Raw genomic sequence first — 15,725 nt, forward strand, 5'->3', positions numbered from 1 at the left:
TTTTTTAGGTCATTTTCTGTGATTTTGCTGGTAAATTTTTATAATTCTTTTGTCAATTAATGATCAAGTTAATATAAATTTAATAGAGGGGGTAACATTACGCCCCTAAAGGTGCCCAACACACTTGAAAGAATAGTTGAGGGACAAATTATTACTTGAACCCTTAAAAAGGAGAAAACAAAAGACAACATTTAATAAGATATTGGGTATGTGGGCAATGTTGACATCCGCCGATATATACCGCAAAAAGTATCTTTGTAACCATCAAATTTTTGGTGTTATTAAAAATATAAATTATATAGCGCCTACACGGTTACCGCTAGCCCTCAATTAATATATGAACTTTTTATCCTTTTTTATATGGAAAAATCACAGCGAATAATTCTGGAAACTGATATTACCATTGAAGGACTCTATGATTCTGAAATCTCACTATATACCCATGGGATCTTACTGAAATTATATTTGATTGCAAAAAGGCCAGATTACCCCTTAATATGACATATGAATTGACAAGCAACCATATTAAATTAACAAACAACAAATCAGGCAAAAAACAAAAAACAAAAACAAAAAGCACCCATGCATGTTTTAACAAGTTTAAAGTAACACGGCTCGATTAAAAAATGGAAAAATGGACAAGTGTAGACAATGAAACCCTTTCAACCTTATCTAAATCTTTGGGCATGTCTTTGAGTCATGAAATTAAATTTCCATATGATACATGTCTTGGTTCCTCGCACTGAAGCATTCGAAATGGTGATCACATCTTCGATCTCTTGGATTCTTGTGAATGACCACAACATTTAATGGTGTGCTTTTTCTTAGTTCCTGACATATAATTTGGGCCTTCACTTTATTTAAGGAAATGATATCAGAAAAACCATGATGCTCCCACAATTACGGCTGTAAAAAAAAACCTTCAAGATTATTTCAAGTCCTATTTTAACTAATAATGTCTCTAGAAATTGTGAAATCTTTAAAAAAAGTTATTGTATTCATATTTACCTTAGACTATGCACAAAGATGGACCCATAATCCAGTTTTATAGGAATGTGAGAGAACGACCATGCATGCACCTCTTGATCTTGCATGACAAACGTACACAAATTATGTCTTCTCAACCTTATTATTGAGAATATTTTGGAGTGAAATTATGAGACTTTCAAAGTGCATATAAAAAATGCTAAAAGATTTCATGTTGTTATGTCATTGAAAACAATGTTACGTTGATTAATTCTCACGAAAATGCTAAGAAAAATTATTATCACAAGCGTAATGAAATCTTGTTTTCGTTTATTTAGTTATTTGCTTAATAATATATATATTATCAATCAATCAACTAAAATTATAATAAATGTTTATATTATAACCCATGATTTAGGGTTGATATTGTTTTTCCTACTTTATTTCATCTTTCACAAATTGATCTGTTTTTTTCTTTAAAAAAAAAAAGATATACAATATCCATGATTCACAAAGTACTTATGGGCCATTTGTTTCAACTTATTTTAGGAAAAAATAACTTATTTTTTGAAAACAATATATTTTATAAGTTTTAATTATGTTTTCTCCTCTTCCCACTGCGTGCTGCGATACGCGCGACTCAACCAATCGCGATAGCATTTCATGTCCCCCAAACATGCATTTTTATTCTTACCCTAGAACACCATTTCAACCAGAGAAAGTCTTAGGCACAAACGCATCAATAATCTTATGATTTTTAGCTTTCTTTCAAGCTAGAAATCGAGGGTTTTCCAAGCCAAACCGCGGGTCTATTAAGGACAGGATTTGTGCCTAAGACTTTCACAAGAAGTGATTGTTGCTTTAGTGGATACTGTTGGTTGTTGCGTTTTTCTCTTCCAAGATGATTGATGAATGTTGTCAGTTTCAGTTTCCATGTCATAAGTTGAGAAATCCATGGTAGTTCTCTGGTTGAGGTTTGGGATCAGTTCCTCCTAATATAATAGAAGAGATCACGCTTGCAAGAGAAACAAAAATGAATTTAATAAGAGAAGAAAACTGTTAGCAAAGGGTTGAGAAATGCCACACCTTCGAGGATTGATCGAATTTCATGTACTGATTCTTTTTGAGATTGGGTTGGTGTGAAGTCTACTGAGATTGAAAAGAATGAATGCATTGATTGCATTTCAAGTTTGATGTCAAAAGGCAAGAAAAATCTCATATGTGAGTAGTGAAACTGAATGCCCTCTCAAGGCATATCTCATCTTCCTGAATGGAGTGCACTGTGCGGGAAGAGAAAAACCTCAGATAATTGCAGTAGCACTACACAAAATTATAGTGGCATTCTCCCTTAATTGAAATGGAAAATGAAAAAGCAATTTTATATGTATATTAGTAAATATAAAAAAAATCATATGGAATTCTCTATAAGAGCTGTGGAACAAGCAAGTCTATTAAAAAGTAGAATTAGCAACTTTGTCTTGAGTTGTCAATTGGATGAGATCGGTTGAGTGGTATCCGCTGGAGATGGTATTGCACATGTTTATGGATTGAACAAGATTCAAGCTAGGAAAATGATTGAATTTGCCAATGGTGTCAAAGGAATAGCCTTGAATCTTAAGAATGAGAATGTGGGAATAGTTGTCTTTGGTAGTGATACTGCTGTTAAAGAAAGGGATCTTGTCAAATGCATTGGATCTATTTCAGATGTTCCTGCAGGAAAGGCTATGCTACAGCGTGTGGTCGATGCCTTGGGGGTACCTATAGGTGGAAAAGGGGCTCTAAGTGATTACGAGTGAAGACATGTTGAAGTAAAAGCCCCTAGGATTGTTGAACATAAATCTGTGCATGAGCCTATGCAAACAGGGTTAAAAGAGGTAGATAGCCTGGTTCCTATAAGCCGTGGTCAATGAGAACTTATAATTGGGGACTGAAAAATTGGAAAAATTGCTATTACTATTGATACCTGTTAAACCAAAAGCAAATGAACTCAAGGGCCACCTCTGAGAGTAAGACATTGTATTGTGTCTATATAGCAATTAGACAGAAATGCTCAACTGTGGCACAATTAGTTCAAATTCTTTCAAAAGAAAATGCTTTAGAATATTCCATTCTTGTCACAGCCACCACTTGGGATCCTTCTTCTCTATAATTTCTGGCCCCATATTCTGGGTGTGTCATGGGGGAATATTTCTACAATTATGGAATGCACGCATTAATAATCTATGATGATCTTAGTAAATAGGCCATGACATATCGACAAATATCATTATTGTTATACTGAACACCAGGTCGTGAGGCTTTCCCAGGCGATGTTTTCTATTTACATTCCCATCTTTTAGAAAGAGCCACTAAATGATCGAACCAGACAAGTGCAGGTAGCTTGACTGCCTTATCGACCTATATTCCTACCAATATGATCCCATTACTGATGGACAAATCTATTCCAAAATAGAGCTCTTTTGTCATGGAATTAGACCCGCTATTAACGTCGGCTTATTTGTCAGTCACGTTGGGTCTACCGCTCAGTTGAAAGCTATGAAACAAGTCTACGGTAACTCAAAACTTGAATTGGCACAATATCGCGAAGTGGCTGCCTTTGCTCAAGTTGGGTCAGACCTTGGTGTTACGACTCAGGCATTACTCAATAGAGGTGCAAGTCTTACAGAAGTACCAAAAAAACCACAATATGCACCACTTCCAATTAAAAAAGAAATTTTATTCATTTAGGCAGCTGTCAATAGATCTTGTGATCGAATGCCATTAGACAGAATTTCTCAATATGAGAGAGCCATTCCAAGTAATATAAGACCAGAATTACTACAATTTTTGAAAGGTGGGTTAACTAACGAAAGAAAGATAGAACTAGATAAATTCTGATCAGAACAAGCCCTTTCTTACATATGTTTTAGTATACTTGATATAACAGTACAACCAATGCAACTAAATGCAGGCTAGAGTAGCAAGAGCGCAAATCCAGTATCACAAGGTATTGCTATCCAATGATACTTTGGTCAAAATAGGGGCACTACCAACTCCCAATGGATACATACCAACAAAGGGTAGCAGATTAACTTTTGAAAATAATTAGAATTAAAAAATAAATTTTTAATTATTTTTAGAAGCTACTTAAAGTAACATCTTAAAATAATTTGATGCATTAGATAAGAGAAAATGTTTTACAAAGGTGGGAAACATAAAGATATCATAAAATTTTAATATAATTAAATGATAAATATTTTTATAAATAAAAAATCAAAGAAGATATTACTTTTTCATTATTGTAATTGAATATAAAATAATATATGCTTTTTATAAAATATATAAAACTATCTAAATTAAAAATAATTTATTTTTTAATCTTAAACAAATAGCCCCTATATCATTGCTTCTAACTTTAGCAATTCATTTTATATATTAATATAATTAACTTCTATTAGGTTTTGTGATCTATTTGGTTTGAGGGGAGTTATGAGGAGGTGACAAAAGAGGAGACTTTTATGATTTTAATTGGAAAAATGGAGAATTGAAGTTAAAAAATTTTAACTGACTTTCCTTACCCCTTTTTATTTTTTTCCTCACATCATCTTTCTATTAAAATTTCACAGCTTATCCATTTTTCTCTTAGATTAAAATCATTAAAATCTTTCACCTCTTCCTGTCCCGTCTCCTCCATTCATTTTGTCCAATCCAGTAGAGGATTAATATCCCCTTACATCATAGCAAGTCTAAAATTTAATTTATATAAAATCATATTGTTTAAAAGTTATTAATAATATCACATATATACTTCCAACTCCATGAAATACATGAGATTTTTAGAATATTGGGAAACTAATGGATCTCAAGGGATAGGATCAAGATCAGATGTAGGTGGGAAATATCATGTCATATGTGGGACGTGCTATTTTATGTGTTACAAGCAACTTAATCACTCAGAGTCCACTTTATCGTCCTCACATCTAAATTGGCTGTTTTCTTTAATCGATCATCTTCTATGGATCCCACTAAAATGAACCATATTTGTTCTCGTACGTTGAACAGTAATAATAGTTTTGCACATTTATTATATGGCTGACGTATGACCTGTATATTATTGATTACCCAAGTTGTCATTTCCTATCCACATCCAAGAAATACACAAGCAATAATTTATTTGTTATATACATATGTGTGTGTATATATATATATTTGTACATAATCAATATGCATGCAAATGTAAGATGCGTGATGTTATTCAAGTCTTTTTTAACAAAATTATCCATCTAACAAATAAGTTAATGAAAAATTGAGCCGCCTACCTTTGTATAATTTGCCATAGAGAAATATATTGTTAAGAATGAGTTCCATTGATTGGAAAGAAAATGGAGTTTAATACAATCTCATTTTAATCTAAGCATTTGTAAAAACGAACTACATCATAAAAATCAAGGATTTTACAAACTAAATTAGTTCTTGAACTGGATAAGGCTGTGATTCAAGGGTTAATGATTGAATCATTATCAAATCAATTGTGATTAAATTAAAATATTTTAAATTCTAAATATTAAATATAACATTAGAAGTAACATGTTATTGAATGTTAGAATGCAAAATTAAAATTATAAAATGAGATTATATAAATTTACATTTTTATTATTAAATATGATTTTTTAAGTATATGAAAATTTGAAAATTCAGGGTGAAAAGGTTATATTCTCTTCAATTTAGCAAAAATCTTACATGACAAACGTACAAAAATTGTGTCTTCTCAACCTTAATTATTGAGAATATTTTGGAGCGGACTTATGTGACTTTGAAAAAGAATATCAAAAATGCTAAAAGGGCTCATATTGTAATGACATTGAAAACAATGTTAGCTAGGTTAATTAATTCTCATGAAAATGCTAAGAAAAATCATTATCACAAGCGTAATGAAAGCTTATTTTTGTTTTTATATATATATATATATATATAGTATCAATCAATATCAATTAAAACATAATAAATGTTTATGTTATAACTCATGATTTAGGGTTGATATTGTTTTTTCTACTTTATTTCATCCTTCACAAATTGATCTTAAAAAAAAAAAACAGTATACAATATCCGTTATTCACAAAGTACTTAAATCATTGCCTCTAACTTTAACAATTATTGATATTAAAACAAAATTAACTTCTATTAGATTTTGTAATCTAGTTGGTTTAATGGGAATTATGCGGAGGGGATGAAAACAATGGGGAAGTGAAGTTGAAATTTTTTTAATTGAGTTTCCATTACCCTCTTTTCATACATCTTAGCTTCTTTCTATTAAAATTTTTATATAACCTCACTTATCCATTTTTTTCTTAAATTAAAGTCATTAAAATCTTCCATCGCTTCCCCTCCTGTCAATTCGTACCAAATCAAATTGGGCTTAATATCTCCTTACATCATACCGAATGTAAAATCTAATTGATATGAAATCATATTATTTATAAGTTATTAATAAAATGACACGCACACATATATATTATATGTATCTCAAACTCCATGAAATACACATGAGAACGAGATTGTAAGAACATTCAAATAGTAATGGATCCCAAGAGATAGAAAGTTCCATTATCATGTGAAGAAGAGATCATATATATAACCATGAAAAAGAGGTTATATATACAGGTGGAGTCAATTCTTCTCAAATAGCGTTTGATAGTTCAAATATCGTAAGTGGGAAAAATCATATTACAAGAAATTAACTAAGGGTGATATAATGCTTAAGTATGAGCGAATAATATTTGATATCACTTAACTGGATGACACATGAGCTGTATATTTGATATCACTTAGGTGGAGCCCACTTTCTGTGGTCCTGACATCTAAATTGGCTGCATCCTTTAATTGATCATCTTCTATGGATCCCACTAAAATGAACCTTATTTGTCCTCCTACATTGAACAGGAATAATATTTTTGCGCATTCATTAAATGGATGACATCTGGGCTGTATTATTGATTACTCAAGTTGTCGTGCCTATCCACATCCAAAAAATACTCTGGCAATAGTTTATTTGTTATATATATATATTTGTCCAGAACCAATTTGCATGCAAATGTAAGATGCGTAACGTTATTCAATTCTTTTTTAGCAAAATTATCCATGTAAAAAATAAGTTAATGGAAAATTGAGTCGTGTCGAGGACGACCATGTGTCGTTGTATTTTCGATAGAGAAATGTAGTGTTAAGAATGAGCTCCATTCATTGGAAAGAAAATGTAGTTTAATACAATCTCATTTTAATCCAAGCATTGTGTCAGCGCAAACCAGCATAAAAATCAAGATTTCTAAAAATCGGATAAGACTGTGATCCGAGGGTCAATAATTGAATTGTCACTGTTTCATGAACTAGTAATGATTAAATTAACATATTTTAAATTTTAATAATTAAATATAACATTAGAAATGACATTTTATAGAATACTAGCTTACAAATTAAAATTATAAAATGGGATTAAATAAATTTATAATTTTTATTGTTAAATATCATTTTTTAGTATATAAAAATTTTAAAGCAACGGTTATATTGTCTTCAATTTAGCAAAAATCTTATCACAGTTCTTCAAAATTACACTAAATTGTCTGATATAAAAAATTAAACTACTATCTAAAAAATTAACAAAGCATCATGCACTTTTGCAAGGGTTATTCTGACTAAATTAAAAAGAGAAATTTTGAAACAAAAACATATATAAATAATTGAAAGTATATATTAGTACGGTTCATATCATATCATGAGAATTGGTTCTATTTTGATTAATTACTTCTGTTTTTGACCAGTTTAATCGATCTTTGACCATCAGTTCTCTCAAAGGCCGGTTAGAGGGTTGTCCCAGACTAGACCAAGAGTTGGTTTCTGATCCAATCATTTGAAATGGCCAGTCTAGTCTTATTTTTGAAAACATTAATAATTAAAGCTGTTAGGTCTTATTATTAACTGGATAGCATTTCTCAAAGAAATCAGGTAGCGCCACCCAAGGTTAATAAAAGATTATTACTTTAAATAGGGTTGTTAAAATAATAATCTTTTATTAACTCTCAAGTGGTGTCTCCCGAGAAAAACGCTACCTTAAAATCGTCTGCATTTATTTCCACTCATCTCCCTCTTATCTTAGCACGCGGATGGCACACCCATCCCCCCTTTACACCTAGCTTCGTTTGATAAAAATATGTTAAAAAAAAAAAAGTGTAAACCAAAGGTCGCATTAATCTTCACCATGTATTTAAAAAAAAAAATAAAAATATTAATATTTATATTATAAAAATATTAATTTTCATTTCATTAGTTATTAAAAACGTAATTGTATGTAAGCTATACTTATTATTTTATCTTTTATTCCCTCCATTCAAAAATATAAGGCATTTTTAACTGAATCTCACTCTCAATAAAGTAATTACTTACTTTCAAACTAACCCTATCTTTTTATATTTATTCTTATTAAATACCTTACAATAAATATAAAGTCATTTATTAATAGGGATGCATTTAAAAAATAATAATAATTACATCTTAAAAAATTTAAAATATCTTACATCTTTTAATATTTAACTCTGAAAACATGTCTTACAGTTCTCTGTATAATCATGTACACTAGTATGATTACGTAATAAGTACCACAAAAGTGGGCACCATCATGAAATGTCTTCATGCATGCTTCGTATTCAAAGACGAGAGAACTGGCCACAATTCTATACACAGTGTATTGCCGCCACGTAAAGAACGGTACCGCACTTTGATTAGGAAAGCGGTAGGGACAATGGACTTATGATGGCACACTTCCTTTCTATAGCTAGCTATCCATTAAAATTAATTAATTTCCACTGTACTATTTGAGTTTTTATTTTTAAAAGTTATTTTATCAAAATATTATTCATGAAAGTAATATTGCTATGAATATTAGGATATTAATGTGGATGTTCATTATTTGAGATTTTTCAATATCTTTCAGTTACCATAATATCTTTTAATTATTATTATCTTGCATATTTTATTTAATTTAATTGATATGTTTGTGTTGGATAAGGCTGGCGCGGCCAAGAAGAAGGCGAATTATATGTTTAAAAATTGGGTGATCCACATGACATGAATGTGACAGCTTTGCAAAATGCAGTGAATACTTGAACATCACAATAATGCGGCCCCAAATCTTAAAACTGTAATAAAATACAATTGTAAAAATGTAATGATCCATTTAGAATCGAACATGATATGTTAAAGAAATGTTTTTAATGTGTGTGTGTGTGTAATATGCACATTTTTTAATGGGTAAAAGAGAAAATGGATGATCAGGAGAGTATTGGATCCTAAATTTTTCTTTGGTGCAATATTTCTCTTTAACTTTTAAAATAATGCAATCTAACTCCTACAACTAACAAAATTTAATTTTAACTATTACTTAATCAAAAAATGATAGAAAAGAATACTAAAAAAAGGCTATATATATATATAAAGGTTATTTTTGCAATGTATAATGGTTTATAATCACTATATATTCTAGCATTATATATTTCCCAATCAGTATTATGAGTATATTTTCAGTTAAGTCCTAAAACAGTGAATTAATACTAGTTAAATCCTTGACATTTTTTTTTTCAAAAGTAAGTTAAAAATATCAATTCAAATCATTACAAATTCAGGAGTTTCAATTACAGATAAGTATTTAAATATTAAATGTAACTTTTAGGTTGTAGCATAAATTTCTATTTATAACTGTTTGATTTGATATTTATAATTCATTTTGTAAAAAAATATATTCATGGACTTAATTAGTATTAATTCACTGTTTTGGGACTTAACTATCATTCTCACTGTATAAAAAGTGGTCATATGTAGAACATTCTATTCTATGTTATATAAAAAACTTAATCAATCAGAGCCCACTTTCTCACGTCCTACATCTAAATTAGCTGCTTCATTTAATTGATCATCTTCTATGGATCCCACTAAAATGAACCTTATTTAATCTGTCCTCATATATCGAACAGTAACAGTATTTTTGCAAATTTATTAAATGGATGACATATAAGCTGTGTATTTTTGATTACTCAATTTGTCATTCCTATCCACATCCAAGAAATACTCTGGCAATAGTTTATTTGTTACATATATAGTTTTGTCCATAATCAATGTTAATGTAAATGCAAGATGCGTAATGTTATTCAATTCTTTTATAACAAAATTATCCATCTAAAAAAATAAGTTAATGAAAAATTGAGTCATGTCGAGGACAATAAATAATGACTATGTGTTGTATAATTTGCCAAAGAGAAATTTAGTGTTAAGAATGAGCTTGATGTTAATATTAATATTTAAATAAATATTAAACTATTAATATTATAAAAAAGATATTATTGAAAAAAAATACAAAAATAGATCACAGTAAGCTAATGTTATATCTTATGCAAAATACAAAAATACCATTTTACAACCAACTATTTTGACTAACTACTAGATGGTTATCAGATCACCAATGTAGAAAGCATCAATAAGTAATTAAAAATATATTGTATTGTATTTTTTAAGACATCTTATGAAAATAGTGAATATTTTTATATTTAATAATTTTATTATTATTATTTTTATTTATAAATATATCTCCAAGAATCCTCCTGTAAAAGTTAACAACTCAACTAATGTTTCTGAGATTTATTAGTTAGTGAGATTTTCACAATGGTTGAGCAGTTGAGTTATAAATTAAATGGAGTGAAAAATTATTATTCTTCCTCCAAAATTTATAACTCCTTCAAAAATTTGTATATCTTAAAATTTGACTTGTAAACTTTGAGTGCAGTTTTATAAATAATAATATTTACTTTATAAAATATTAAAATATTAATATTGTAATAAGGTGTTATTAAAAAATAATATTTTCAATCATGTATCGGTGTTCTTGCCAGGAATATGATCATAATCACCTAGCAGCTGGTTAGAAAGGTTAGTCAGAATAGTATTTTTGTATTTTATAAGGGTAGAAAATAATATTAGTCTATTGATATTTTATTTGTTATTTAGGAGATTTAATCAGCATAGAAAATAATATTAGTCTATAGAAAATAATAATATTATTTTTTGTTATTTTTCTATGTTCTTTTTTGTAATTTTTTAGGTCCCATTTTGTAAATTTAAAGGTCAACAAGCTAACGGTCAAATGAACAGATATTTAGCAGATAGGAAACTTTGCTTCAGTTTTAATACATGAGGGCAACTTTGTTCAATTGTTAATATACGGGAAAGATTGCACTACCCTTGACTTAAAGGTACCTAGCACACCTGAAAAAATTAAGGTAAATTCTTAACCATTCTTCTAACAAGTACATGCGTCCAAAATATTGGAAAAAAATCATGGCTTGGAAATATTTTACATTTTAAAAACATGTTTGCCAGAAGACAAGATATATTATTAAAAAAATGAAAATAAGACACAATATATTGATGTTATTTCTTACATAAATAAAAGACAAAAATATCATTTTAACAAACTATTTTTACTATCTGTTGAGCAATTATCAGATCATCAATGTAGGAGACACTAGCAAGTGATTAAAAATATGAGTTAAAGATAATTTTTGCCCTTAAATTGTACATGAAAGATAACAAATGATTCAAAATTCAATTATGAGTTATTTATATCCCACAACCTCAAAGATTTTTTACTCTATTACCCTACCATGTAGTCAATACATATTTTGATCATTTAGGAGTATGTGGGGCCTACAATTCATTTTTTAGCATTTTTTCACTTACTCTCCCCCTTCATCTCCTTCTCTCCTCCCTCTCTCTCACCCTCTCTCTCCTTCTCTAATTTCCAGACCCCTTCCTTCCTGCATTTGCTTTTGCCCAGCCTTGGCATTGAATGCAGATCCACAATGTGCCTTGATCTTGCCACTGTGCTTTGCTTTCCCTATCGTCCATAGTCCCTTTTATTTTTGCCATCATATCTGCTTGCACAGCCGCCTTTTGTGAAAATATTTATTGCAAACAGCCATTATAGAGCTAACAAAACTCATAATGTTGTATATAAAAGGGTTCTATGAAGATTATAGAGCTAAAAAACTCATAGAATATGAAAGGAATATTGGATAAGATTTGAAGAATCTGAATCAAACATAAAAAACGAAGTAACATTTTTCATGCTTATATCATAATAAAGGTGCTCATATTGGAATAGTCAAGAATGTTTGATGATTTAGCACAATGTTCACTATTTCAGAATAGTTCACATATATTAGAATAAATCTTCATCAAAGATGGCAATTTATAGAGGACTATATGGGAATAAAGAGGTTATACCTGAGTAAGGAATATTATTCCTACATAAGAAAATTTATTTTAGAATAGGGATGACCATACCTGAATAAGGAAGGTAGTCTAGAATGACACTTACAAGTTGAAGCTTAAAGAGAGTAACCACTGTACTTGTATAAAGAAGTTATACTAGAATAAAGAAGAATTCCTTCAGTGGATAACATGGATGCATCAGAATAGAGTAGGGACATGGGGACAGGCTATATGGAATAGTTGATTTATACTAGAATAAGGACCACAGAGTTTAAAAACTCACAAAAGCTTTCAAAACATGATTTTTGATGCTAAGTCCAACTTAAATACTTCTCAAATTATGAAATTGATCTAGAGAGGAAATTAGATTGAGTCAAATACTTAACCTTAAAAGGAAACTCAATTAAATTTAACTTTGAATCACTTTTTGAGTTTTTTGGCTATATAAGAATAGAGGCTTTATATGGGAATAGGCACCTTAAGTTAGGATTAAAGCAATTTACCATTTTTTCCTTATAAACTATTAATCCTTAATTAATATTCTTTGTAACACACAAAATTCTCTCATTTTGTAATCATCAAAACTAGGGCATAACATTTCTCCCTCTTTTTGATAATGACAAAACTTGGTGTAATATGGTTATTTCTAAGAAAGAGTTTGTCTTCTCCTGTCACACTCGACTTGTGATCTCCTCGAAAAAGGAAAATCATTAAATGTAGGAGTCATCATCAAAATTTTAAAAGGATAATTTTGAATTTTTTTTAAAAAGTAAAATGGTCTACAATAACTAGAATAAGGTACAGGAGTCATCTGTTGTGAGTGGCGAAGGTATTAGGCATCTCATATCACCATTTGTGAGAACAATTACCCTAATTTGACTAAGCAAATATTAATATGGCCTTAAATGAAATTTAATTACCCTTAATTAATAAAATAAAAAAGGAAATAAGAAGAAATTAATATTAAATCAACAGAAATATTATTTATTTGCACGTTGGACTTGACCTATAATAAAATCCTAGGACCTTTGTATCCATTAAAGGGATCAAAACCCATACAGTTTGAGAATAAAAATGCTTGTCAGTTTGTTAGTATTTTTTAGAAAAGGAATTTTCATTTAAAAAAAAGATATTTAATTGGATTGGTATCTTTTTAATTTATAAAAGAGACTTATTCCCTTATTTAATAAAGGATTTTTTTAAAAAAAATTAGATTGAAATTCTTGTCAAGATTCATAAAATCTCACATAGAAATTAATTTATTTTTTGCCTACGAAGATTCCAAAATCTCACACAGCCTATAAATTATTTCCAAACCTATTTACATTAAAAAAAAAGTTCTCTATTTTTTTTTCAAAAAATAGATAAAACAAATCAATTAAGCATTATGAGAAGTGTTTTGATAGCCTATTGCCACTCATGGCATACAAATTGACTAGTTACCTACGAAGACTCTAAAAAGTTCACACGATATGATTAAATAAAAAACAAAAAAAAGTCTCAAATCATTGATATAGTGTGTGATGTATAAGAGTATAATAAAATAAGTGGCTTATAAGAAAAACAAGTGATAAAACCTTTAGAGCTTTTTCACTTTTAACAATTTTGATGATTATTCAATAACTCATCCCCCACACAACAAACAAAAGAAATGAATGGTTAAAGTGTACTTGAGTATGTGTAAAAAATGCATATCCATCTCCTGTGCTAAAAAGGATGCTCTTTGATTAAAAAACAAAAGAATCTTTCCCTTCAGTGAAAAATGATTTAGAGACAAGAAAGAAAAGAGTGGAAAAAGAGAAAATAAAAATAAAATAAAAAGTGAATAAAATGCAAAGAAGAGATGAGAGAGAGTGAGGGAGGGATAGAGATAAAAGAAATCATTAACACCAGGCACCACAATCATATATACACACACGATAGAAAATCAAAAAGGGAATATGAAACAAAAGGATGGATTAAATAATTATTAATCATATGCCCCTCAGCCTTTAACACATTTGAAGATCACATTTGTGATCACAAGTATGAGAATATTGGCTTTCCTTAGGGCACTATTGACTAATAAACAAGGAATATTATCCTATTTAGGGCATCTTTACCCATTCTTAACCCCATATTATCATGCAAAGAGATGAGAGAAAATGATTATCTCTACCTTTATCAAGCAAAATATCTCCTTGGTCTTCCACAACTCCACTCTCTCTTTTTTGCTACCTTTTTTTCCTCTTCCTCCACTTTCTTGCCTTGATCACCACCCTTTTATAGATGAGAATTATTAGGGCTTCCATCTTTAATGGTTAAATCCCATCAACTCACAATTTGTGATTAATTTTATTTGACTTTTACTCTTTTAAATCAAGGCACAATTTTAAGGATTGGAACTTTATTTCATTTCCCTAATTGAACTCATATTAAGACACAAATTTGGGGGTTTTTCATTTGATTTTTTATTTATTAATTTTTACTTTGTTCTTTTTTTTAATTTATTAAAAAAGGTTCTCAATTATTTTTTATTTAGTTTTTCTTTTGTGGGGCTCAGACAAAATGAGGTGTTCACAGTTGCCTTTTTTCTTGTTTCATGGGTGAGAATAGCAAATTTTTGGCCTAAGAATCAAGTAAAGACAAGAATATATATTTTGTCCAGCCAAACACATAAGAGAGAGAACATGGTAATGACACTCCTTGAAATTAAGGACTTCAAAAAAAAAAAAATAGTGTCCATGCCCTTCTTTGCTTGGATCTTAAGAGAGAAAGCTAATGAAAAGACATTGAAAACGTGCTAGCATGACTAAACAATCATATGCGAGTGACACACCTACTGTTATAGGTTTTGAAGGATGTCTGTCGTTGCAAGGCTTGAAAAGGGGTATCAGCCATTATTAGGCTTTAAGGTGCCTACTATTACAAGGCTTGAAAAGGGGTGCCAACTGTTATTAAACTTTGGGATGCCTATCATTATAGGGCTTGAAAAGGGTGCCATGTATCCCTGGGCTTTAGGGTGCCTGCTGTTACAGGGCTTGAAATAGGGTTCTAACTGTCCCTAAGCTTTAGGGTGCTTACTATTACAGGCATTGAAAAGGAGTGCCAATCGTTGTTGGACTTTAGAGTGCCTCTCGTTATAGGGCTTTAAAGGAGTGCCAATCATTACTGGGCTTTAAGGTGCTTGCCACTTCAGGGCTTGAAAGAAGTGCTAACCATATGTTGCAATGTATGATAAGGTTATGGAATATTGAAATGGTTATGATGATGATGATGATGATGAAATAAATTAAAAAAAGGCCAATGATGGAGAAATAAATCCATGTGCAATAATGTCCCTATCTTAACAAAATACCTAACTAAAACCCAATTGTGTGCATAATCTTGCAATAGTCATGTCTGTTGTAATGGTGTTATTGGTCATGATCTTTTGCATGTGCTAAATCCAGTTAGTCCTTTCAATTTCAATGACTATTTTCAAGTGC

General features: G+C 30.0%; 1 pseudogene; it reads left to right on the forward strand.

Moving 5' to 3' along the window:
• Positions 1–2,265: 2,265 nt before the first annotated feature.
• Positions 2,266–3,843, forward strand: LOC129321224 (ATP synthase subunit alpha, mitochondrial-like; annotated as a pseudogene).
• Positions 3,844–15,725: the final 11,882 nt, after the last annotated feature.

This window comes from Prosopis cineraria, unplaced genomic scaffold (assembly GCF_029017545.1).
Source record: "Prosopis cineraria cultivar Desert tree isolate PC_DT_omini unplaced genomic scaffold, ASM2901754v1 PC10, whole genome shotgun sequence".
Lineage (NCBI taxonomy): Eukaryota > Viridiplantae > Streptophyta > Magnoliopsida > Fabales > Fabaceae > Prosopis > Prosopis cineraria.